At 42.2% G+C, this 27,192-nt stretch overlaps 1 protein-coding gene across 2 annotated transcripts in view; it reads right to left on the bottom strand.

Moving 5' to 3' along the window:
- The window catches only part of LOC135548497 (neurite extension and migration factor-like), an 82,187-nt gene that overhangs the window by 46,667 nt on the left and 8,328 nt on the right, over positions 1 to 27,192 (bottom strand). Inside the window, exon 2 of one of the 2 annotated variants that reach the window (XR_010456835.1) lies at positions 17,345 to 17,810. The exons of the other annotated variant lie outside the window; for it this stretch is intronic. The gene's annotated coding sequence lies outside the window, so the exon portion shown is untranslated. Of the gene's footprint in view, positions 1 to 17,344; positions 17,811 to 27,192 lie in introns of those variants that run through there. 2 annotated transcript variants of the gene reach the window in all.

A 27,192-nucleotide genomic window follows, 5' to 3' on the forward strand; every position in this document is an offset into this window, starting at 1 on the left:
CACTGTCAGAACCTGACTTTCAGACTCGTGGTCAGAATTTTTTTAAATCTCCAGAATTTCTGCATTTGTGAGTTGTCTCCTTTTGAAAGACATTGCTAATGCTACAGCTTAGCTCACGAGCTACATACATAAACAACAACACTGAATGGCTCAGAGTGGGGATGAGAGGTTATGTGATTGACTGCCTGCACGCGCCATTTGTATCAATAAATCACTAACAGAAAATGTTTTGTGTGGTAATTATTGATATATTTACTGTTTATTCACGTTCTTCAAGTACCAGTGATAAACCATGCATTCCGATTCTTGCATAGATTGTAATGGGCACATATTATGTTTGTAAAATACTTTTTTGAAGCTTGTACTGATTATGATGAGCTAAGCTAATTCCGGCTATGTGTGGAGCCATGTTTGTTGATTTACAATGCATTCTGGGTTTCACGTAATTGTCTGTCGGACCACTGCAAAGCGATGAGTGCTTCATCATGGTTTGCGTTTTAAACGCCACCATCAAATAGAGTATGTCAATCTCGACAAACAAAAAATACATCCCTCCCTACTCAGTATTGAAGGCTTGGCTTGACAATATCCAAATGTCATTAAACTTGTGTTTTTTATCAGATGTCTCTTTCCATTCATCGAATGGCCGGTGCGCAGTTTGGATGCTGGTATTATGAGTGGCATGGATGAATGTGCGCAGGTAGTTTACAGTAGATTTTTGAAGTAGCCTAATCTGATTAAAACATTGTGACTGGTTGTGTTTATGCCACACATAAAAGGTAATACATTTTAAAAGTTAAATGACATATTTAGCCTATACTGAAGTGTTCAAGGTTACAGGTCAAGGAATAGCAGCTCGGATTGGAAAGGAGGCAGAATGCGAGTTAAGCTTTCCTGAATAACTGGGCCTGCTGGGAGCATAGGCCTATGTGACTACAGGAGACTTGGGATAATGATGATCTGCAACAGAAAGCGATCCGTATCAGAAGTAAAAATACAGCCAGACTGTCCTGTACTCTGCCTTTCTATAATCTGTTGAGATTAGACCCTCAATTGGTCCAAATGCAATGAAACATTCAAATAACAGGGCTTTTGCGCCATTATTCAAATGACATTTTCACTGAAGTTTACAGCCGAGAGTAGAATTGTACTCACTTGAAAACAATAATGCAAATATTCATTGCATTGTGGTGTTGTAGGCTAGTCTAGGTAGGATAATGCTATTGTCCCCAAGGCCATACAAATGTATTTAACTGTGTAACAGATTTATATTGTTGAAAAGTGAAGCGAGACAGAAAAAATAAAAAGTTATTTAAAAAAAAAAGACAAGTTGTACCCCTTGTAATAATACTAAACAACCTTTGTAAAACACCTAGCGACCTCACCAAGAGAGTTTGGTGAGTTCTGAGCCGTGTGTTCTGAAGGCTTCCTACGCCATCCTACTTCTGAGACCAATGTAGCAAATGGGAGGACGGGGAAGTGAAACCGGGTCGTTGGCGTGAAAAGCAAACACCCCATGCATCGTGGCAATAGGGTTAACCCATTTAGTAGGAATAGTATCATTACATTTTAAATTTGTCATTTGGGAGAACCTTCAGTTACTGGCCCAACGCTCTTAACTGCTAGGCTACCTGACACCCTCATTGTGAGGATTGTGACAAGGTAATTTTCAGGAATGACAGTGACAGGGTCTGGGGTTTGAGTCCCAGTCAGAGTACCCACCTAATCCACTATATTGGTGTCAGGTGTTGGAGAGCACTATTGAAAGCATGTCGCAGCTGGGTTTTAGTTCCAGTACATCTGTGTTAGGCTAGCAGTGATTCTGTCAGGTTTCTGTACTGCACATGTGATGGTAGAGTATGCAAAACAAATGTACACCTGATTGATACAAATCATGATGATGTCATTATGTCAGGTAGGCCTACTTTGCAATCAACATTTGATTGGGTAGGGTTTGGAGGTAAAACACTGAAAATACTGTTTCAGCATGCACCACAGATTTTATAGAGACGATAGAGCCGTTGCAAAGTCCCATAAATATTATGTCCAAATCTACTTAAAGTATTCGGGAAGTTTTCAGACACCTTTACTTTTTCAAAATTGTGTTACATTACAGCCCTATTCTAAAATGCATTACACAAACCTGATTTTGCTTTGTCATTACGGGATATTGTGTGTAGGTTGATGAGGCTGTACTGTATTGCACTGTATTTACAAAATGAGTTTTGCAGCAAAACAACTCCAATGGAAGGCTACAGCTACTTTATTTTTATTTTACTGTTGTCACGTTCTGACCTTAGTTCCTTTGTTTTGTCTTTATTTTAGTATGGCCAGGGCGTGAGTTGGTCCTCCTGCAAATTGGTCCTCCGATCCTTCTCGCAACTCCTCCTCAGAAGAGGAGGACGAGATCCGTTACAGAAACACCCACCAACCAAGGACCAATCAGCGTGGTATCGGGCAGCAGCGATCTCCGGAATCCTGGACATGGGAGGAGATACTTTACGGCAAGGGACCCTGGGCACAGGCTGGGGAATATCGCCGCCCCAAGGCAGAGCTGGAGGCATCGAAAGCTGAGCGGCGGCGATATAAGGAGGCAGCACGACAGGCACGAGAGGCAGCCCCCCAATTTGTTTTTTTTGGGGGCAGGGGGGGAACACGGGGAGTGAGGCAGAGTCAGGTTGGAGACCTGAGCCCACTCCTCGTGCTTACGGTCAGGCACCATATTATGCGGTCAAACGCACGGTGTCGCCAGTACACACTCATAGCCTGGTGGGCTATAGGCCAGCCCCCCGCAAGTGCCATGCGAGAGTAGGCATCCAGCCAGAGCGTGTTGTGCCAGCCCAGCGTGTTTTGTCTCCAGTACGCCGTTTCGGTCCAGGGTATCCTGCGCCGGCACTGCGTGCTGTGTCTCCAAGGCGCTGGGAGGGTGCAGTGCGTTTTATGCCTGTGCTCCGCCCGTGCCGGGTGAATGTGGGTATTGAGCCGAAGGGAGAGGTGTGAGTGGTATGCACCAGAGCTCCAGTGCTTACCCACAGCCCGGTTCAACCTGTGCCTGCACTCGGGAGGGTCCGGACTAAAGTGGGCATCCAGCCTGGAGGAGTGGTGCCAAGGCTGCGCACCAGAGCTCCAGTGCTCCCCCACAGCCCGGTCCATCCGGTGCCTTCTCCATGCACCAGGCCTCCAGTAGGTCTCCCCAGCCTGGTGGGCCCTGTGGCAGCCCCACGCACCAGGCTGTCTCTCTGTCTCCTCCCTACATTTGCTCCTGAATCTCCCGTCCATTCGGGACCCGTGGCTTGGGTCCCCAGTCCGAGGTCGGTGGCGAGGGTCGCCGGTTTTAAGAGGCCACGGAGGCGGAGAAAAACTATGGTGAAGTGGGGTCCACGTCTCGCGCCAGAGCCGCCACCGTGGACAGACGCCCACCCAGACTCTCCCCTATAGGTTCAGGTTTTGCTGCCGGAGTCTGCAAGCCACTGATGCAGACCTCTGGAACATCTACATTTTAAACAGTATAATATATACATGTAATATAGCCTACACCTTCACAATAAATACATTATTTATTTTAGACAGTTCTAAAGAAGCATGATATGAAGAAAACATAGTCTATTTCAGAAGAACAGAATAGCATACTCTGAGATATCCATGTTCGGTCCTGATGTGGCTATGACAAATAGCTGATGGCTAGACTAGCTCATTTAGCAGACAAGATTTGCTTACAATTCCGTATCATTATTTTATACTATTCTATAGTATGAAGAATACAATTGAACACAGCTGAAAAAAATAGAAATGATATTTTCTCCAAAAGATTTGAGGGAGTGTGAACATGCGACTATTCTGTGTTGATCGGTTAACACCAGGTAGGCTATACTCCTGTTGTAAAGATAAGCAATGTGCTTAATATTAGGAAGGTTGAGAAATAAATATAGCAGGCCTACCCTATTCTTTTTAATGGAGGCCATCACTCTGCCTATAGAAATGTTGCGCAACATGAGCTCATGGGCTCTCATGAAGTGTTTGATTAGATTTTCAATAACATTTGCATTGATGTCAGAGTGATTAGAGGGACAATTTAGTGCTGAGTACCAGGCTGTTAGCAAGTTTTGGTAGGCTAGTAATGTCCATCAGCAGCATCAGAGCTTGGAGAAGCATAGTTACCGTGACTAAACGGTCATGTGGAATTTGACTGAATTCATGAATGGGGACCGCCGGTGTGGCGGTAATATGGTCACTGCAACAGCCCTGGGTGTGATTGCTAGTTAACCTATTGCAGATCTTGACAAACGATCCACTTACCACTATTGTCACAGTGGATAGAGGTCAAGATAGAGTTGACTGTATAGTTCGCAGAAAAGCTTAGTGCATGAGGGAAGTCCCAAAACACCTAGATAAGAGAGGCGCATGCAAGTACAAGAGGGAATTTGGCTATATGAAAGCAATGATGTAGTAAAATATGTCAAATGGGGAATGTAAACCACAAAAACCCCAAAGCAAAAAAAATGTTTTATAACTCTTCCTATTCCCCCCCCGAGTACATTTTGAACTGCCTCTAATTGCAAAATGATCTTGCCCAGAGAGCGGCCAAAAGACTAGAGGGAGAGATAAAATTGCTGTTGTACTCATACATACCCAGCATATTTTCTTTGTGATCCTATTCATGTGGATGGGGATATGGCTGGAGAGTGAAAAATATAAAATTACACTTATGTATCCTCCTGGGGACATACCAAAGCTGCAACTGCTTTCGCTTCCTGGTGTGGGGCTGTTTATGCATGCAGGCTAGCTGAAATAGTCTGGTAATGCACTGGCTACTAGCCTTCTGACTCCAACCATGTTGTCATTGAATAAGACTGACTGAGAGAGTTGCTGGATTCAAACTTCATATAATTGAAGAGCTAATTCCGAGACATTAAATACTTTTAGAGCCTTCAAATAAATACTGGATAAAATATCCTGAAAGAAGTCAGAAAATAAAGCAGAGAAAAAAAGGTTGTAGGCTAGTCGATATGTTTTGGTGACGATTGAAGCACATTTAAATCCTGACAGACTATATTTTGCCCAGTGTCTTTTGTTGGAAGCAAATAGTTGGCGCTCCAATCGACGCCCCCGCCCCCTCCAAGCATGGTGTACTAGACTTGGAACGACTGCCAATTGCCTGCCCTGCATAAACAAAGCAACACAAAAAAAGAAATCAGGTCTTAACAGCGCAGTCAAATGCATCCACCCTCAACTGTCAATTCACCAACTGACTTTTGGAAGGAAAACACAGCACAGAGAAAACACTTGCTGAAGTTATACCTCAAAGTTATACTCATCACAATACGGTTGGACTTTTAGTCTCAGTTCTAGATCCAAGAATACCTCATGTACAGATGTTGTATCCTAATTTGATCACTCTGTTGTCACAGAAAATTGTACTTTGTAACAGGAAATTTAAATGATCCTTGCGGTTTAAATGAACTGAAAACCTGCAGTTATTTTTCTCCCACTACATCTCACACGTAAACTATAGCCTACAGTGCAGCCTATCAAAACTAATTTCCCATTAGAAATTATATTTACATACATTTTTTTTAAATAAAATCCTCCTGCTGCAGGATTATTTTACACCAGTGAAAAAATGGGTCAAATTATGATCCGACACCTACATAGGCTATTTCAACTACCCATTTTCTGTATGACCAGATAGCACTGCATCCATCCAAAACGTTCCTCCATCCAAAAGTGAGTCCTCAGACTCACTGCATATGGGACCCTAAGTGACAGATCGGGAAATCCACATGCTCGACTGGTCCAGAACAGAGCACAGTCAGAGAGAACAAAAGAGAGGGACCGCATCTGAAAACATCTCAGTAGATCAGCTAGAAAGCACTTGATTGGTGGTCCACATGCATCTCACTTTAGGAGAATGAACACAAGGCGCATGACAAAGCAAGCCAAATGAACTAGCTAACATAGGTTTGGCTAAAAGCATAAAAGCATGTGCAATGATGATTAGATGGATTGGCCAAGATAAGATAAATGTAGGGCCGACATGTAGGTCTCCATAAAATCCGCATCGCAGAAAACGTGGACGGAATCACAGAATCCAGACATTAAAACGGGATTTAACAATATTAGAAAATGTGTTAAACTTAGTAGGAAATCAACTATTGTTTTGAACTTATTCGAAAATACATTCAATTTCCCAAGTTGGTCACAAGACATGAACAAAATGAATCGGTGATTCTTATTTTCTTGCAACCTATTGAAAAGGCACAGGAATGCCCTTGTCTGTGTGTGCGGTGCACACATACAGTATGGCTACGATGATGCTAATTATAACCTCCTTCTGGTAGAGATGGAAAGGCTTTCCCAAAAACGGTCTAAATTAAATGTTACAAAGTAGCCTAGTAGTCTATACGTACCTGGTAGAATGATATCATGATTATTTGCAGCAATCCAGTGGCCATTTGTTTTGCAAACTCTGCATTCACATGAGTGCTACAGAAAAATTGCTAACCAAACAACGGTCTCTTTCTTGTTTGCACTTGCATTAAAGGGTAACTATACACAAATTCCAAATTTCTTCTATTTTTCCCAGACCTCAAAAGTGGTCTCCTGATGCGGTTTAATCATTGTTGTGGACTTACAGCATCCAATTCTGTTGTTTTTCTCTTAAAAAAGTGTGATTTTAAAAGCGAATACCTTAAAAAACTGGTGGGAAAACGGAAACGGAATTTGGGAAAAACTAAACAGAATCAGGCAAAAAATACAACAGATTTTATAGGGCCTTACACATGTTAAAATATTGAAATCTGTAACTATCATTTTATTAAAGCCACACAGCAAGTTGGCCTGTGTTACCTAGTTTAGATTTTTCAGTGTAACATTTCTAGTGTTGATTCAAGTGTTAAATTAACTCTGTAAGTGTCAAATAAACACTCTAGGTGTAAAAGAACCCAAGTGTTGGTGTTAATTTGGGTGCACATTTTGTTTTTTGTCTTAGCACTACACGGCTGATTCAAATAAACAACTTATCATCAAGCTTTGATTATTTGAATCAGCTGTGTAGTGCTAGAGCAAAAAATAAAATGTGCACCCAGGGGGGGCCCAAGGACCGAGTTTGGGAAACCCTGGATTCATTAATCTTATGCTACTCAAATATTTTTTTTTAAAACCATACATTTTTCTAAACAAATTGTTCCAGTTAAGATGGTTTAGGTAGTCTCATGTCTAAAGACTTCCCCACTCTGGATGGATTCCAAGAGGAATTACACTTCACTTTGCAAGCCAGTATAATGTGACTTGCAAGCCTGAAAACCAGCAGATTCAGGCCCTCAAAATAATGCCTTATTAAATCATTTTGTGTTGAATCATTTAATTTTAATTTTTTCTTTTGGAAAAGTTTTATTGGCACAATTCCTTTAAAAACAGCTCATACATTTTTTACATCATTTATACACATAAAAACGGCAGCAAAGCATAAAACACAGCATTTGAAAGTTACATTTAAATTTGTTAAAAAGTACATGTTGTTAAAACCAATGAAAACAACCATGAATAAAAGTACTTTCCTTGTAAAAACATCAAATCTGTAAAAGCCATTTAAAATGTGTACTAATGATCTAACAAAGGTAAAACATTTTTAAGACATGAAAAACATGTTAAAAAGCCACTTTGTTAAAAGGCTGTCTTCAGTCCCTTGTACAGGAGCGGGGTGAGTCTTTATCAAGCTCACCTCATCCTGCTCTTCTGAATGGATCATCGTCCCGTCCTTCGGGGCCCAGGGGGATCCCTCCCCTAGGCGCATCGCCCTAGGCGCCGCAGCGCTGTCAGGCCGTGGCCGCCGGGACCTAGGGTGTTGTGGGGGACCCTTCGCTTGGGGTCGAGGCCCCCTTTCTTCCGTACCACCCCAGGGCTTCCGTGGCTGCCATGGCCACTGCCTGGGGGGTGGTCTCTACGTTTTTCGCTACCAGCAGGTTACGGGAGGACCACAGTGCTTCTTTCAGGCACGTGAGGGTGGGCCAGAGCTTGGTGAAGGTCTTCGATGGAATGGGCCTTCGGCCCACCCCATACAGCACGAGCTGAGGTGTTAGGTCCTCCCCTGCTGGCAGACACGAGGTGATCAGGGGGCCTGCTTCCTTCCACAGGTACCTGGCGGCTCTGCACTCCCAGAGCATGTGCCTCACTGACTCTTCTTGGCCGCAGCCTGGTCGGGGGCACGCGGATATCCTCGTCATGCCCCGTGAGTGCATAACGGCCCTGACCGGGAGGATCTCGTGGGCGACCATCCAGGACAGGTCCCGATGCCGATCATTTAATTTTAATGACATATTTGCTTAGGATCTCACTTGGTGGAAGCAAAAGGACAAAAAAAGAGAGACTGCAACCACCATGTCTCTGTCACTAACAAATACAGTCATGGGGGGTAACACTACAATTCACCAGAAAGGCAAGGTACTCTGGGAAATTTGAAAATAAGCCTTTACACTAAGCAGTGTATTAATTTAACAGTGAAAAGTGTGGATCCGTATAGACACTGGGACAGTGTTAAATTTAACACTGTCAGTAGCTAGGTTTCCATCAAAATCCGAATAAAAACAATTTGCGCATTTTGCCACCAGAGATGTGTTTCCATCAAATTGACCTGTTGCGGATAAAAGGCAGTGCGTGACGACTTAGTGCATAAAAATACAACTTTTGTGGTTCAATTTCCATGTACAGAATTAAAGAATACAAGTTAAATGATCAAAATCCAAATCAACTTGATACCTTCACAATTTTCACCTCCATCTGCGATTAATCTGCGATTAACAAAACCTTTTTAAGAAGAAATGTCTTCTTAACTGCCAATTTTCCTTAAAAACTTAAGAAGAAAGTTAAGCAAAGTTGCTCTTCCTCAAAAAGGTTCTTGGACATTTTATTTTGCTATTTCTTATGTTTCTCCTTAAGCAAAAAGTTAAGAAGAAATTAGATTATTGAAAATAAAGTTCTTGGAAATGTTCTTAATTCCAAGATGGCTAAACCCTTTGTCATGTCTACTAATGCTCCTCCACTCCGGGCATTCGACATTGCCGGTTTACTAATCACAGGTCCTGGGAACCATCATTACGCTCACCTGGCTTTCATCATTATGCGCACCTGTGCTTCATCATTAAGCACACCTGGACTCCATTACCTCACTCATTACCTTCCCTTTATCTGGCACTCCCTTAGGTTCCTTCTCCAGGCAGTATTGTTTCTGTTGTTCATGTCTAGATGCTATGCCTACAGTGTATCGTTATTTGTTATATTAAAGTTACCACCTGCTCCCCAGGGTCTACATGACAGAATACTGCCTCACAAAATGGAAGCAGCAGGAAATCAGAACATCTGACGGTCGATGAGCAGGGATACCTACTTCAGCAACACCACGACCAGCTGGCACAACTGGGGATGGGTATTGAAGAGGTTATTCAGTGTTCAATGCCTCAAACATACCCGAGAGGCGTTGCCTTCACCTAGCGGAGGATACTCTACCACCAGTCGAGCCAGCACACCAGCCCATTCAGTAACCTGCCCAGGCCAGCGATGCCCATTTGTCCCTCCCAGATAAATGATGGCACCCCATCTAAATGCCGTGGCTTTCTACTACAGTGCTCCCTCTACCTTGCGCACCAGTTGGGAGCTCCTACCACTGAGAGGTCCAAGGCTGTCACAGTTATTTCTCTGCTGATTGGGCGGGCGTTGGAATGGGCCAATGGGCGAGAGGAGCTGGAGTCGTATGATGGGTTCATGGCTCGGTTCAGAGGTATCTTCGATCCAGAGAGGGGGGGAGCGCCTACTCCAACTAGGGAAGGAGGACCAGGCGGCTGCCGAGTACACGCTAACCTTCCGGACAATGGCAGCATCCAGCGGTTGGAATGAGATGGCGCTTCGTACGCTATTCAGAAGAGGAACTGCTTGAGGAGGTTCAGACGGAACTGGTCTGTCGAGACGACAACCTCTCCTTGGCTGCACTCATCGCGATGGCCATCCATCTGGAAAACCTTCTTTGGAAGCGTCGGTACTCATCACTTCTTTCCCTCCCTCAGTACTGTCACGTTTACTCCTCCCCCTCCGGCATTCAACATTGGTTTACTAATCACCAGTCCTTACGTGCACCTGCACTCCATCATTAAGCACACCTGGACTACATTACCCCCCCTTATCTGGCACTCCCTTAGGTTCCTTCCCCAGGCAGTATTGTTTCTGTTCATGTCAAGACGCTACTCCTACGTTGTATCGTTCCATGTTATTTCTTATATTAAACTTATCACCTGCTTGTCAACTTCCAGCGTCTACAGTGGTTCTTCCTTTAAAAGTTACGAGCTTATGCCGTTAGTGATAGATGGGGGGCATTCTGTCATTGCACTGCACTATCACAAGGGAGAAGTTAGACCGCTGATCTATCAGTAGTCTAAACTGTGGCACAAATTGACTATATTATTGTAAATGAATGGAGGTGTTTTCAGTCAGTCTTTGGCACTAGAGTCCTGTATCAGGCAACAACAAACTGTTGGTAGTCCTGGAGTTAGCTTCTTTGGGATAGGAGGCAGTATTCGGAAGTTTAGCTGAATGAGGTGACCAAAGTAAACTGCCTGTTACTCAGGCCCAGAAGCTAGAATATGCATATCATTGGTTGTACTGTATAGAAAACACTCTAAATGTTCCAAAACTGTTAAAATAATGTCTGAGTATAACAGAACTGATATGGCAGGCATAAACCGGAGGACAATCCATCCAGAATGTTTTTCCCCAGCTCACCACGGATTATAATGGCCGGCAATGGGAATATAAAAGGAATACCTCCCAGATTGCAGTTCCTAGGGCTTCCACTAGATGTCAACAGTCTTTTCGAAATAGTTTCAGCTTGTTTTTTGAAAAATGAGCTAGAATTTGTAGTTTTTGTAAGTGGCTCCCATTTTGGCTGTAGTATTTGTAGCGTGTTCCGGTTAGGGCGCACACTTCGTTATTTATCTCCGGTAATGAATATACTATTCTCCATTTTAATTTGATAATTTATTTACATTTTAAGAGAACTTGGGGGAATTACACTTGACATGTGGATTGACGATTTTCGAAAAATGGGCACGGTGGGCTTTTTATTTCTCTCCCTCTAAAAACAAAATTATAAATAACAAACTGGCTTTATTTACAAATTAGTAAGAATGTCTCACCCCATGTTCAAGAATGGCTTTTATTCAGATTACAACCGCTCACTTTCGGTTATTTGAAAATGAAATCTCAAATATATTTATATATTTTAACAAGCCATAGAAAGTTGCTTGCAATTTCAGTTTAATCCAGAAAAGACCAAAGAAATAATACAACCAATATTGTGATTAAACTTAAATATACTAATTGATCAAAAACTTTATCAAGTGGAAGGGAAGTAAGGAACTTGTCTGTCGGGCCAGCATTAAAGACCAAAATAGGTTAAAGAAAATTGTGATAAAAATGTATAATGAGTTCCGAGATCCGATCTATTATCCAACGCTTATTATTATTATTAACCCTGCATTATAATTATATAAAATCCCCTTAGTTATTCTGTTTTTATTTACAGTAGTGATGGACAGCTTGAGTCATTTTGTTTTTCACAAGCGTAGTGAGCTGTGAATTCTGCAAACAATGTTTCCAGGATGGGCTATTAGCAGGACAGCCTTTACCAAAAAAAAGTCCTCTAAAGGTTTACATTTCTAACTCCAAACCTCATGCAACCGCAACATGTCGGATCAAGGATATCAAGGATATGTACAGTATTTATGCTTTCGTTAATGATAAAAATACTATTTCAAAATGCAGATGTTTCTTTCAACTATCAGAAGGACAATAGGAAAAATTGATTGACAAATCAATCACATTTTTATTTGGAAATGTTAGGATTATTTGGCTCTTCACTTGCAGTCATTTAGTAGCTTAGGCCTACTCCCGACTGGTCCCGTTGTACAGTGACATATTTTCCTAACTGAAGCCCTTAATTAAATCGCTTTAGCTGTGATTGTAAAATTAATCAGCTGATGCATTTGTCCAGAGCCAGGTGGTATTGGCAGAGAGTCACTCGTCATTGGCGGAGAGTCAGGCGGCATTGGCGGAGAGTCAGACAGGGAATGACGCATTGAAGAGGGCGAGGAATGGGATGGAGTCACAATCCATGCCAGGCACACCTGTGAGCTCTGGATCTCCACCTCCTGTTTGTGGACTCTGCAAACAACATGTCCTTGATGGGCTAGAATCGATCCACCCTTGATGGGCTATCAGCAGGACAATAGACTCTTGCCGAGTTTAGGGACTTTAAATGTACAGTATTAACTTCTTTGGGGTACCCCCCCTCCCCGCCCCTTCTTCTCAATTTCCGCCTGAAGACATACCCTAATCTAACTGCCTGTAGCTCAGGCCCAGAGGCAAGGATATGCATATTCTTGGTATCATTTGAAGGGAAACACTGTGGCTTTTGTGGAAATGTGAATTGAATGTGGGAGAATATAACACAATAGATCTGGTAGAAGAAAATACAAGGAAATAAACATATGTAATCGAGCTACATGACATTGAGCATGAAATCACCCAGGTGTCCCACACAAATGTACCCAAATGTACCCAAGTGGCCCGAATTGGTACAGTGATACATTTTGAAGGAAAGAACTATATACAAAATACATAAATACTTTTCTAACACCCCCCCCCAAAAAAAAATATATATATATTTTTTAAATATACAGTGGACTTGCTGTAGCTAGCAAGCTCCTGGATGAGCAGCTCCTTGAAGGCTAGCTGTGAAATGGGGGACTGTCCATAGCTCTTAGCCATTTCCTTCTGGAGGATGAAGGCATTCACCACAGCAATGTCAATGAAATGATAGAAAAATGTCTTGTACCATTTCATGGTCTTGTGGAGAACATTGTAGTATCCTATCAGCGCATCTGACAGGTCCACACCTCCCATGCTCTTGTTGTAGTCCTTCACAGCAGCTGGAATGGGGACATTTTTTGTGGTCCTTGCCCCGGCACCGTCCTTCACACGCCTGACGACTATCTATCTACTATCTATTTCCTCTAAATCTGTATACATAGACTTTGTTTTAGCTTTTCCTGATTTATTCGGAATATTTTAAATATATAAACTTGTTGAAAATGCTATTGTATATGTACTGCTATGTGTAACACCCGTGGCTCCGTCAAGTAGGATTTGCAATGGCGAATGAACCTGTTTTACGCCAGAGTTTACGACAAAGGCTGGTCTTCAAATGTATAACGATTACATATTGCCGTTTACCTCACCTCATTGGCTATCTTCCAAGCTAGATTTCAAGATGATCAGTGGTCATTGGGCCAAAATACTGTCAATCAACGATAGACCAGTCCTATCATTGGTGCACAATGATGTCATTGATTGGTGTCTTCAAATCGGTTTGTTTCGGTCAATATGTCCCGGGAAAAGAACCATCAAGTATGGTTGTGTTAGTAACAACCAGAGGATTGCAATGAAACCAACCATGGCTGGATAAACGTTTGTTTAGTGTGTGTAATTACCACGAACGCATCTTCCAAAGTTGAATGAGACTGAAATCATGATGCAAGCGGTTTACAAATGTTTCATGTTAGGCTATAAAAATGGATTTTATCAAACAAAACAAACATTCACTGTGTAGATAGGACACTTGGCATTGCCACCAGAGGAAGATCAATGGTAAGCAATTTATTTATTGTTATTTCTGACTTTCATGACGCTAATGCTTGGTTGTAAAATGCTAGTAATACTTGTGAGGAGAGGTTAATGGATGTTTGCGAGCCATGTCACTTCTCCCATATCTTTTGCATAACCCACCAAATGCACTGTTTTCTTACCACATCTGGATGGATCCATAACGAATTACTATAGGAATAAATATCGCTGAATGACAGAGCATGGGGACTGGTCTTTATAAATTAATCAATGTTTATGTGGAAATGTAAGGATTATTTTGCTCTACACTCGCAGTCACTTAGTAGCTTAGGCCTACTCCTGACCGGTCATGTTGTACAGCGCCATATGTTCCTAACTGAAACCCTTAGTTAAAACGCTTTAGCCGTGATAGTAAAATTAATGAAGGCTCCCATTGTTATTTAGTTTTATAACTAAAATGCTTGACTATATTTAAAGACATGGATGACTTGTATGTGTGATGACATACACAAATTAATGAGTGATAGATTGAAGTACTCTATATTTAAGTAGGCCTTCATGCCAATAAGTAAGTTATGCTAAAACAGCTACAGTAACAAATGCATGTTCGTTTTCTTGGAATAGAAACACGTTGTACAGTGCCATATTTTCCTAAATGAACCCCATTAGCCTACAGTACATCAGCTAAATATCAATCCCATATAGTGTGTTCTATTCAAGACTCCCTTTGACTCTTAGGCCTACAGCTATATGTATCTGGTGGGCAAACTAGTATTAGCTACCATTAATGGCAACAATGGGTGACACTTAAATAACGTGTCACTTAAATAGCGTGCCATAGAATTGTGCGGCTGCCCACAAGCTGTGCTGCAGTATGACACCACTTATAAAGGAAGAACCAACATGTTTAATTAATGTAAGACATTTTCGAAGAAAATCATTAAATCTTAAGATTGTTGAGGAATTGCACTTAATATTTTTTTAATAAGCTTCTTACGTTTTTGCGTAAGAAGTGTTTTGTGAATCTGGGCACAGATCCTTGGCTTTCATTGCCTATATTGGCAATCATCTACCTTGAGAGGAGCTGTTTTTACGCCGACTTAAAGGGAAATAATCAGAAATGCACAATGAAAACTGGAACTGCCAGTCTTCGCGGTGGGTGGATATTGAAATTCAGTCTGTTTGCTTTCTAAATATATACACTGCTAAAAAATAAAGGAAACACTAAAATGGCACATCCTAGATCTGAATGAATGAAATATTATTTTTAAATACATTTTTCTTTACATAGTTGAATGTGCTGACAACAAAATCACACAAAAATTATCAATGGTAATCAAATTTTCAACCCATGGAGGTCTGGATTTGGAGTCACACTCAAAATTAAAGTGGAAAACCACACTACAGGCTGATCCAACTTTGATGTAATGTCCTTAAAACAAGTCAAAATGAGGCTCGGTAGTGTGTGTGGCCTCCCCGTGCCTGTATGACCTCCCTACAACGCCTGGGCATGCTCCTGATGAGGTGGCGGATGGTCTCCTGAGGGATCTCCTCCCAGACCTGGACTAAGGCATCCGCCAACTCCTGGACAGTCTGTGGTGCAACGTGGTGTTGGTGGATGGAGCGAGACATGATGTCCCAGATGTGCTCAATTGGATTCAGGTCTGGGGAACGGGCGGGCCAGTCCATAGCACCGATGCCTTCCTCTCTTGCAGGAACTGCTGACACACTCCAGCCACATGAGGTCTAGCATTGTCTTGCATTAGGAGGAACCCAGGGCCAACCGCACCAGCATATGGTCTCACAAGGGGTCTGAGGATCTCATCTCGGTACCTAATGGCAGTCAGGCTACCTCTGGCGAGCACATGGAGGGCTGTGCGGCCCCCCAAAGAAATGCCACCCCACACCATGACTGACCCACTACCAAACCGGTCATGCTGGAGGATGTTGCAGGCAGCAGAACGTTCTCCATGGCGTCTCCAGACAGTCACGTCTCTCACATGTGCTCAGTGTGAACCTGCTTTCATCTGTGAAGAGCACAGGGCGCCAGTGGCGAATTTGCCAATCTTGGTGTTCTCTGGCAAATGCCAAATGTCCTGCACGGTGTTGGGCTGTAAGCACAAGCCCCACCTGTGGAAATCTGGCCCTCATACCACCCTCATGGAGTCTGTTTCTGACCGTTTGAGCAGACACATGCACATTTGTGGCCTGCAGGTCATTTTGCAGGGCTCTGGCAGTGCTCCTCCTGCTCCTCCTTGCACAAAGGCGGAGATAGTGGTCCTGCTGCTGGGTTGTTGCCCTCCTACGGCCTCCTCCACATCTCCTGATGTACAGGCCTGTCTCCTGGTAGCACCTCCATGCTCTGGACACTACGCTGACAGACACAGCAAACCTTCTTGCAACAGCTCGCATTGATGTGCCATCCTGGATGAGCTGCACTACCTGAGCCACTTGTGTGGGTTGTAGACTCCGTCTCATGCTACCACTAGAGTGAAAGCACCGCCAGCATTCAAAAGTGACCAAAACACCAGCCAGGAAGCATGGGAACTGAGAAGTGGTCTGTGGTCCCCACCTGCAGAACCAATCCTTATTGGGGGTGTCTTGCTAATTGCCTATAATTTCCACCTGTTGTCTATTCCATTTGCACAACAGCATGTGAAATGTATTGTCAATCAGTGTTGCTTCCAAAGTGGACAGTTTGATTTCACAGAAGTGTGATTGACTTGGAGTTACATTGTGTTGTTTAAGTGTTCCCTTCATTTTTTTGAGCAGTGTATTTAGTCCCCATTTAGTTTTGTATTCAGCGGATTTAATTTAGAAAAAGCTGATGTTTTCACTCACGAACCTGCAGTTGTCAGTTGACATTCAAAGCTAGCGACGTTCTGCCGCAGAGCAGCAGCACAGAGTTCTATGAGCAGTGACCACTTTTTGATCCTGCCTGTGAAGACGGCAGGGTAGCCTAGTGGTTAGAGCGTTGGACTAGTAACCGGAAGGTTGCGAGTTCAAACCCACAAGCTGACAAGGTACAAATCTGTCCTGCCCGTGAACTGGCAGTTTACCCACTGTTCCCAGGCCATCATTGAAAACAATAATTTTTTCTTAACTGACTTGCCTGGTTAAATAAAGGTACAAATTAAAAAAGACATTGTATGTAACTTTTGAACTTTATATGGTAGAGACATGGGGTTTATACTATTGCTTTTCTTACTGAATGTTCTATTGAATGGACATATTTGTATAAACCTTGAAAATGACTCTATACAGGGTGTTCACCCATAAGAGGATAATTCATTCAAGTATTGAGAAAGGATTTCTGCTGAAGAACGCATGGAATGTTTAACCAGAAAGAGAGCCAACAGAATGTCAATGTGATGTAGGCCTTGACAGAACCCAAAAGAGGGGCCAAAGATTATAGCAACAACCTTGTAAATTAGACAGTTTTGTTTTCAGCCATTCATTTTTCTCCATAAAACATAACGAAGCTAAGGTGACATATCTAACTTTGCTGTAAAGTCAAGACTTTAAAAGCCTCGGCTCTCATCCGGTTCAATAAGCAATTATAATGGCTACAGTTTGAGGCATGAATCATGATTCTGGATTTCTCTCATATCTGTATTATTTCTGCCTTTTTGATATTAATTTAGAGAGAAAACAAATGGAGCAATAAAGGTTATTCAAGGACGCTAAATAGATTTTTATTTGAGATGAAATAACAAATACGTTCAAACAACGAATCCACAATATGTGACATTTTCTGGTCCTGTTTTTCCTGTCTGACGTCTCTTGTAGCTCAAGACTCTTTGGCCCATTTGTGCTGCTGTATTAAGAGGCAAAAACTCAAGCTAATTGAGATTCAGCCTCTCATCTCTGTACCCATACAACCCCCTCCACTAACCCCCTCCAGTTACACAGGCAGGCCACATCTCAAACAGAGTGGGGCGGGTGGAGTGGGGCTAAGGAAGGGGAGTGGGGGAAGGGGTGTGTGACAGAAAGGGGGCAAAAGAACAGAGAAGTAGAGGGGTTGAATGCCGATTGCACGATACAGCCCATATAGGAGATGTCCTGGGTAGAACTGGAGCCGTGATGGTTGAGCATGTTTTCTCCCTCTTCCTTCAGGTGGGAACTGGGAAGGAGGACAGCCTCTGCAGTAAACAGGAGGAGCTCTTCCTTAATACAGTCAATAACACCTCCAGCACACAAACAAACCTAATACACACATAGTGGAATGGTGCCATTCGTTATCACTCTGACCAGTTTCGGGTGTTAGATTTTGTATTGAAGACAACTGTCAACATTGCTGGCTGACCTGCCCTTTCATTCTCCCATACATTAGCCTCCTCTTATGTTTCACTCCAAATCATTAGACAGCACGTCAAAATTAAAAGACGAATGAGCAATTAGGTTAACCTCTTATGAAACATACTGTATACAATGCATTAGTAGAGTATAATCTAAAAGAGTATATAATTTAGGCCTTCGTGTATTGTGTACATTTTGTACATCATTGAAGAAATGAATTATATTCTTCCCACATTTCCAGTGCAAGAAAAAAAACAAGCTGGTGACTGCATATCCCTTTGTCCTCCGTTGTCACAACTTATTTGTCATCATGCGTATGATTATCATTTTATTTCAGATCCAACCAGAGGACACAAGGAGGAAAAACATTGTGACTGTAACAAAGGAGCAAAAGCTCAATATGCTCATTAACATGCAAACGGCCCTCATCCCAGGGCTTTTGAAATTAGTTTTTCCTTCTACAGTCACAAATGTGATAACTTTTCCATTATAAAGCACAAAGACTTCATTCTAGGGTGCCTGATGCCACAAATGACAGGAAATAAAAACAACTCCACAGAGTGAGACATGTCTATCACAAATGAACTCGCCACTTCATCCAGTTTAGAGTGTATCTTTTAGAGGTCGACCGATTATGATTTTTCAACGCCGATACCGATACCGATTATTGGTGGACCAAAAAAGCCGATACCAATTAATTAATGACAATTACAACAATACTGAATTAACACTTATTTTAACTTAATATAAAACATCAATAAACTCAATTTAGCCTCAAATAAATAATGAAACATGTTCAGTTTGGTTTAAATAATGCAAAAACAAAGTTTTGGAGAAGAAAGTAATATGTGCCATGTACAAAAGCTAACGTTTAAGTTCCTTGCTCAGAACATGAGAACAAACGAAAGTTGGTGGTTCCTTTTAACATGAGACTTCAATATTCCAAGGTAAGAGGTTTTAGGTTGTAGTTAATATAGTATTTATAGGACTATTTCTCTCTATACCATTTGTATTTCATATACCTTTGACTATTGGATGTTCTTATAGGCACTATAGTATTGCCAGTGTAACAGTATAGCTTCCGTCCCCTTCCTCGCCCCTACCTGGGCTCGAACCAGGAACACATCGACAACAGCCACACTCAAAGCATCGTTAACCATCGCTCCACAAAAGTCGCAGCCCTTGCAGCGCAAGGGGAATAACTACTCCAAATCTAAAAGCGAGTGACGTTTGAAACAATATTAACGCACACCCAGCTAACTAGCTAGCCATTTCACATTGGTTAGACCAGCCATTAGGCTGATAGGCTTGAAGTCATAAACAGCGCTGTGCTTGCGAAGAGCTGCTGGCAAAACGCACTAAAGTGCTGTTTGAATGAACGATTATGGTCCTGCTGCTGCTCAGTCAGACTGCTCTATCAAATCAGACTTAATTATAACATGATAACACGCAGAAATACGAGCCTTTGGTCATTAATATGATCGAATCCGGAAACTATCATTTCGAAAACAAAACGTTTATTATTTCAGTGAAATACGGAACCGTTCGGTATTTTATCTAACGGGTGGCATCCCTAAGTCTAAATATTCTTGTTACATTGCACAACCTTCAATGTATGTCATAATTCCGTAAAATTCTGGCAAATTAGTTTGCAATGAGCCAGGCAGCCCAAACGTGCATATACCCTGACTCTGCGTGCAATGAACGCAAGAGAAATGACACACTTTCACCTGGTTAATATTGCCTGCTAAACTGGATTAGTAGTTATAACTAGTGATTATGATTGATTGTTTTTTATAAGATAAGTTTTATGCTAGCTAGCAATTTACCTTGGCTTCATCTGCATTCGCATAACAGGCAGATTACTCGTGGAGTGCAATGGTTAGAGCGTTGGACTTGTTAACTGTGCGGTTGCAAGATTGGAACCCCTGAGCTGACAGGGTGAAAATATGTCGTTCTGCCCCTGAACAAGACAGTTAACCCACAGTTCCTAAGCAGTCATTGAGGATAAGAATGTGTTCTTAACTGACTTGCCCAGTTAAATAAAAGGTATTTTTTTTAAATATTGTAAAAAATTTAAATAAATAAAATAATCGGCGCCCAAAAATACCGATTCCCGATTGTTATGAAAACTTGAAATCGGCCTTAATTAATCGGCCATTCCGATTAATCGGTCGACCTCTAGTATCTTTAGTATCTAGAGTTTTCAAAACATGTTTTCAGGAGGGCATTGTGAAAAGGACTAATATACTGAACAAAAATATAAACACAACATGCAACAATTTCAAAGATTTTACTGAGTTACAGTTCATATTAAAGAGATTAGTCAATTCAAATAAAACTCATTAGGCCCTAATCTATGGATTTCACATGACTGGAAAACAGATATGCATCTGTTGGTCACAGATAGCTTAAAAAAGGTAGTGGTGTGGATCAGAAAACCAGTCAGTATCTGGTGTGACCACCATTTTCCTCATGCAGCATGGCAAATCTCCTTCGCATAGAGTTGATCAGGATGTTGATTGTGGCCTGTGGAATGTCCCACTCCTCTTCCATGGATGTGGGAAGTTGCTGGATATTTGGCGGGAACTGGAACTCACTGTCGTACACGTTGATCCAGAGCATCCCAAACATGCTCAATATGTGACATGTCTGGTGAGTCTGCAGGCCATGGAAGAGCTATGACATTTTCAGCTTCCAGGAATTGTGTACAGATTCTTGCGACATAGGACTGTGCAATATCATGCTGAAACATGAGGTGATGGCAGCAGATGAATGGCACGAGAATGGGCCTCAGGATCTTTTCACGGTATCTCTGTGCATTCAAATTGACATTGATTAAATGCAATTGTGTTCGTTGTCCGTAGATCATGTCTGCATATACCATAACCCATTGACAGTACTTTGGTTTGACTTTCATTGTTGCTGAAAAAAACACACAATAAAGTGGTCAGGTCCCCCTTCATTCATACATTTCAATTTCTTTCCTGGAGCCGACTACTCCCACTTTATCTTCTGATATAATCATATTGTAACATATTCAGCATCCAGTAGCCTGGATTATGTTAAAATATGAAAATATTGTGATGAATTAAACATATTTGTTGTAAGAGATTAAATAAAATCCTAGACTCAAGGGTTTAAGGCCTCTGCCTCAGGATGAGATGTATTCTGAGATAAACTGTCATTCTGGCCAATACGGTTCAAAGGACATACAGTACAGCTCTGGTGTGGATGTGTAACTGTGAGCATATTGACGCCACCTCTCAATCACTGTACCACAGTAAATATTTTCCTGGGTAAATAATGAGCAGGGGACAAGTTAACCACCAATCAGAGGTTAGCATGGGGTTAGGCATGTTGCATGGGAGGAGGTGTTGATTTCTCCTGATAGAGTACTGGACAAATACAAACAAATGAAGCATGGCGTGGTGACTCACAGCTCTAATGAAGCAGTGTATTGACTAAATTCCCCCTCTGTCTGCGAGGCGTGCATCCCAGCTGCCCTTCTGAATACCAATTACTGTACCGATGGGCTGCTCTGTCACTCAGCCCAAATGCCAGTGAGCTGGTGTGTGTGTGAGAGAGAGAGAGAGAGAGAGAGAGAGAGAGAGAGAGAGAGAGAGAGAGAGAGAGAGAGAGAGAGAGAGAGAGAGAGAGAGAGAGATGCTGTGGGTCAAAAGCTCAGAGGATGCAAGAGGAAGGAACAGAATGTGTGAAGCTAGAGCTTTCGGTTTGCCATCTAACTGAATTCCTTTTCAGTTCCATTTTCATATCCTATCAAACCACCTATCCTCCGAAGATCTTGGAGCGCCGTAATCTATTACTTGTCAGTGCTAGAGAACAAAATGCTGATGAACAAAGAGGCTCAAATTGCTACAGAACCTTTTTTTACTTATATTTGGTGTGATGACGTGCTGACATAATTAGTCAGTAGCATAGTGAGAGGAGAAGGTGACAAGCATTTGGCATCCGCAGAATCATCGGTACATTGGATTGGTAAAGACTCTCATAATAGTACTGTACCTGAGGCTCAGACTGGGGACAACAATAACTGTTGTTCAATATTATAGCTCCTCTAATTCCCTCCGCACTGTTTTGTGGAAGGTATTTGTTTGATTTCTCTCACCTTCGCCCCAAACAAAAATGAAGGAGCCGAATAAAGAGTGGGCAATATAAATAACGCTGAGCAGCCCAAGGGCAGGGCAGTACAAAGCCTAGTAAACAGCCATTGATTTGAGCAGGGCCAGGGCCGGTCCTCTCTCCGAAGAGGTGCCTCCGCTTCTACTGATGGACGGGCCTGACAGCAGCTCCTTCAGCAAACTCCTTTTATAAAAAATGTGATTAATATTTATCCAGCATTAGAGCCATCCTTAAGACTGAGACTAGACGGACTAGACAGCCCCCCCCAGTCAAGGAGTTATGGAAGAAGGGAAAACCAGCTGAAAGTCATTATTCTTTTTCAAGCCTTGAAGATTTATTGGAATCACAAGGCTGGAGAAAGGAATTTTAGGAATATTAGTTAATCCTCAATAAAAGCATTATGCAAAGTCCTGACAGAATTACAGTACATAAAGGTAAATGTCTATGCCGTCAATTTCTTTGTAGGAGGTAGTATTTGCATTTTAGGGCAGCGCACAACTGGCACCACTAGAATCTGGAATGTCCCTCCTACCATTTCATTGGCTCTTCAGACTTTCCATCAACTCCTGACTGAACCCTACGTCACAGCCACAAACAATGCATAAGCCTTGACTCATTACATCGTAGCGCAGCATGGTTTTGTTGCTGTAGCACCTTCAGAGATCGATTTAGAGCCAGTAGTTTAATATGAGCCACGATTAATATGAGATGAAAGGTGAGTTCCTAATGAGTTCATGAAGCCACACTAGAGCTCTGTGAGAAGTTCACAGCGGTGGGGGCAGACGTTTTGAACAAGAGAGACCTTTAGAAAATATGCACATTTTCTCTAACTCTAGACATACAAATATGTATTTTACAGTTATAAGGAAGGTGACATCTCATAGTTATTCAATTTATAATTTGATTATACTATATTTAGAAAACATATGTCATTTCAAGCCTTAGTCATAAAGTTTTGTAGAATAGGAAATACATCATAAAATATTTCATATTTTCATATTTTTATCATATTTGTACTGGATACTTGAGTTGTGTCCTCAAAATTGACTACAGCAATTTATAACTTTTTCTACCAGAAAGGTGAGATTTTAACCTTTCTTGGAGTATGCAGCATTACTAGTTATTGTTTATGGCCCTCTCATAATAAAGAATTACTTTGGGGGATTAAGTAGATTACATTTCCGGTTACATTTTGCTACATTTAACTGGTTAATGGCTGTGATAGGAGAAACCTGAGGACGGATTGTGTAGTTACTCCACAATACTAACCTAATAGACAGAGTGAAAAGAAGGAAACCAGGACAGAATAAACAATTTGCAATAAGGCACTAAATTAAAACTGCAAACATTTGACAAAGAAAATACCTTTATGTCCTGAATACAATGCGTTATGTTTGAGGCAAATCCAACACAACACATCACTGAGTACCCCTCTTGATATTTTCAAGCATGGTGGTGGCTGCATCATGTTATGGGTATACTTGTCATCAGCAAGGATGGGGAGTTTTTTAGGATAAAAAGAAAAGGAATAGATCTAAGCACAGGCAAAAACCTAGAGGTAAAGCTGGTGCAGTATGTTTTCCAACAGACACTGGGAGACAAATTCACCAGTCAGCACGACAATAACTTAAAACACAAGGCCAAATATACACTGGAGTTGCTTACCAAGACGAAATTGAATGTTCCTGAGTGGCTTAGTTACAGTTTTGACTTAAATTGTCTTGAAATATATATTTTTTAAGAATAATGCGCAAATATTGTACAATCCAGGTGTGCAAGGCTCTTAGAGACTTACCCAGAAAGACTCACAGCTGTAATCGCTGCCAAAGGTTATTCTAACATTTATTGACTCAGGGGTGTGAATACTTATCTGAACAAAATGTGGAAAAAGTCAAGGGGTCGGAATACTTTCCGAATGCACTGTATCAATACAACATGTAATTGAGGAAACACTGACTCTGAGAGACTGGAGAGTATGGTCATTCACTGAGAGGTTGACCTGAGAGGTTAACCAACATGTTGAGGTGTCTGATTGTGAGAGACAGGACGTAACAACAGCTGTACCTTTGAAAACTTGGGCCCTATCAAAATAGAAACGTAAAACATTGCTGTTTTTTTTGTTTGAATGCAAGGAGGAACTTTTCTGATGACACAAGTCATTAATGGCTGGCAGAACGACTCCTCCCCCTTCACAGCTCTAGTGCATTAAACTGGAGGCTCCATTTTCAAGCGGGGGGCGACGACGACACAAAAACCTCCTGCCAATCCTCTCTGAATGCATGCCCCTACAACAACAGCACTAGGGCCTCTTTACAGAAAGACCTCTGACGGACAGCCTGACATTCTGCAACAGCCCAGAATGCCAACATGCACTCAGACTACAATAGCAACACCTTCTCCCTAAATATCATTGTGAATCAAAGCCAATAGTCACATATTTGTTAATAATAGAAACGTGCAAGAGTCCTCAGCTAAGAGACATTGGAATAGGTTATTTAGCAAATAAGGATGGAGCTGAGAGAACAATCTAAAGGTACAGATGTAACAACTGTCTTCACTGCTTCTAACTCTCTAATGACTTAGGGAATCTACAAAATGTTAGTTATTTTTAGAGTGTGTGCCATATTTATGCCTTATTAATAATACACTGAGTATACAAAACATTAAAAGGGATAATCCACCCCCAGAAATAAAAATCATGAAACTCCAGTCGATTTGGTGAAAGCCTACGTTCTGCCAGTGGATAAAATAAATCCCTATGATTTAACTTCCAAGTCAGTGGTCGCCAACTGGTCGATTGACTGGTCGATCTTCCAGGCATTCCTAGTCGATCACCAAACATTTCTGGAGAAAAGCCAAAGATAAAGGGGCCAACAGTAGGTGCAAAAACATGTCAGTCTCACAGGAGGAAAAGAAGGAGAGAACAGGGACCGTGAGAGGCAGACCCTCTGCTGCTCTCTTCCTCCCTCCACTGAGACTAATGCTGTGTTCAAAACAACTGTGAACTCCTATATATCCAACTTAAAACCTCAGTGCATTCAAGGCAACTGGGAAATCGGAAATAAAAACGAGATCCAACTGGGAATAATAGATTTGAACTCATCCAACTTGGAATTCCAAGTCGGACACTCAGGCATCTTTCTAGAGGGCAGACTTTTCAAACTGAATATCACCAACGTCATGATTTGAGTTCCCGCTATATGTACAAAATTAGTGGATTTGGCAATTTCAGCCAAATCCATGGCTGACAGGTGTATAAAATCGTGCACACAGCCATGCAATCTTCATAGACAACCATTGGCACTAGAATGGCCTTATTGAAGAGCTCAGTGACTTTCAAAGTGTCACCGTCATAGGATGCCATCTTTCCAATAAGTCAGTCCGTCAAATTTCTGCCCTGGTCCACTGTAAGTGCTGTTATTGTGAAGTGGAAACGTCTAGGAGCAACAATGGCTCAGTCGCAAAGTAGTAGGCCACACAAGCTCACAGTCAATTTGCTTACGGCCCCAATACAGATGATGCAATCTCCATCACACTGCACACTGCAGGAATACCTATGTAGGAATGCTGTTCATTGACTATAGCTCAGCATTCAACACCATAGTACCCTCCAAGCTCATCATTAAGCCCAGGGCACTAGCGTCTGAACCTCGCACTGTGCAACTAGGTCCTGGACTTCCTGACGGGCCGCCCCAGGTGATGAATGTAGGATCTCTTCGATGATCCTCAACACAGTGGCCCCACAAGGGTGCATGCTTAGCCCCCTCCTGTACTCCGTGTTCACCCATGGCTGTGTGGCCATGCATGCCTCCAACTCAATCATCAAGTTTGCAGATGCCACAATAGTAGTAGGCCTGATTACAAACAACGACGAGACAGCCTACTGGGAGGAAGTAAGGGCCCTGGGAGTGTGGTGTCAGGAAAATAACCTCTCACTCAACGTCAACGAAACAAAGGAGATGATCGTGGTCTTCCGGAAACAGCAGAGGGAGCACCCCCCTATGCACATCGACGGGACCACAGTGGAGAAGATGGTAAGCTTCAAGTTACTCGGCGTTCACATCACTGACAAACTGAAATGGTCCCCCCATGCAGGCAGTGTATTCAACATCAGGAAGCTGAAAATATGTTGGTTTGGCACCTAAAACCCTCACAAACTTTTACAGATACACAATTGAGAGCATCCTGTCAGGCTGTATCACCACCTGGCATGGCAACTGCACTGCCCGCAACCCCAGGGTTCTCCAGAGGGTGGTGCGGTCTGCCCAATGCATCACCGGGGGCAAACTGCCTGCCCTCCAGGACACCTACAGCACCCAATGTCACAGGAAGGCCAAAAAGATCATCAAGGACAACAACCACCCAAGCCACTGCCTGTTCAATACACTATCATGGGACGGAGAGACTGAAAAACAGCTTCTATCTCAAGGCCATCAGACTGTTAAATAACCATCACTAGGACGTTAAGAGGCTGCTGGCCTATATACATAGACTTGAAATCACTGGCCACTTTAATAATGGAACACTAGTTACTTTAATAATGTTTACATATTTTGCATTACTCATCTCATGTATATGCTGTATTCTATTTTATTCTACTATATCTTAGTCTATGCCGCTCTGACATTGCTTATCCAAATATTTGGATAATATTTATATAATCTTAATTCCATTCCTTTACCTTAGTGTGTATTGTTGTGAAATTGTTAGATATTACTTGTTAGATATTACTGCACTGTTGGCGCTAGAAACACAAGCACTTCGTTACACCCGCAATAACATCTGCTAAACATGTGTATGTGACCAATAACATTTGATTTGATTTGACAGAGTGGGACCGCCGAGTGCTTGAGCGTGGAAAAATCGTCTATCTTCGGCCGCAACACTCACTATCAAGTTCCAATCGGCCTCTGGAAGAAACGTCAACACAATAACTGTTCGTCTTCAGCTTTATGAAATGGGTTTCTATGGCTGAGCAGCTGCACACAATCCTAAGAGATCACCATGCGCAATGCCAAGAGTCGGCTGGAGTGGTGTAAAGCTCGCCGCCATTGGACTCTGGAGCAGTGGAAACGAGTTATC

Source organism: Oncorhynchus masou, chromosome 11 (assembly GCF_036934945.1).
Source record: "Oncorhynchus masou masou isolate Uvic2021 chromosome 11, UVic_Omas_1.1, whole genome shotgun sequence".
Taxonomy (NCBI): domain Eukaryota; kingdom Metazoa; phylum Chordata; class Actinopteri; order Salmoniformes; family Salmonidae; genus Oncorhynchus; species Oncorhynchus masou.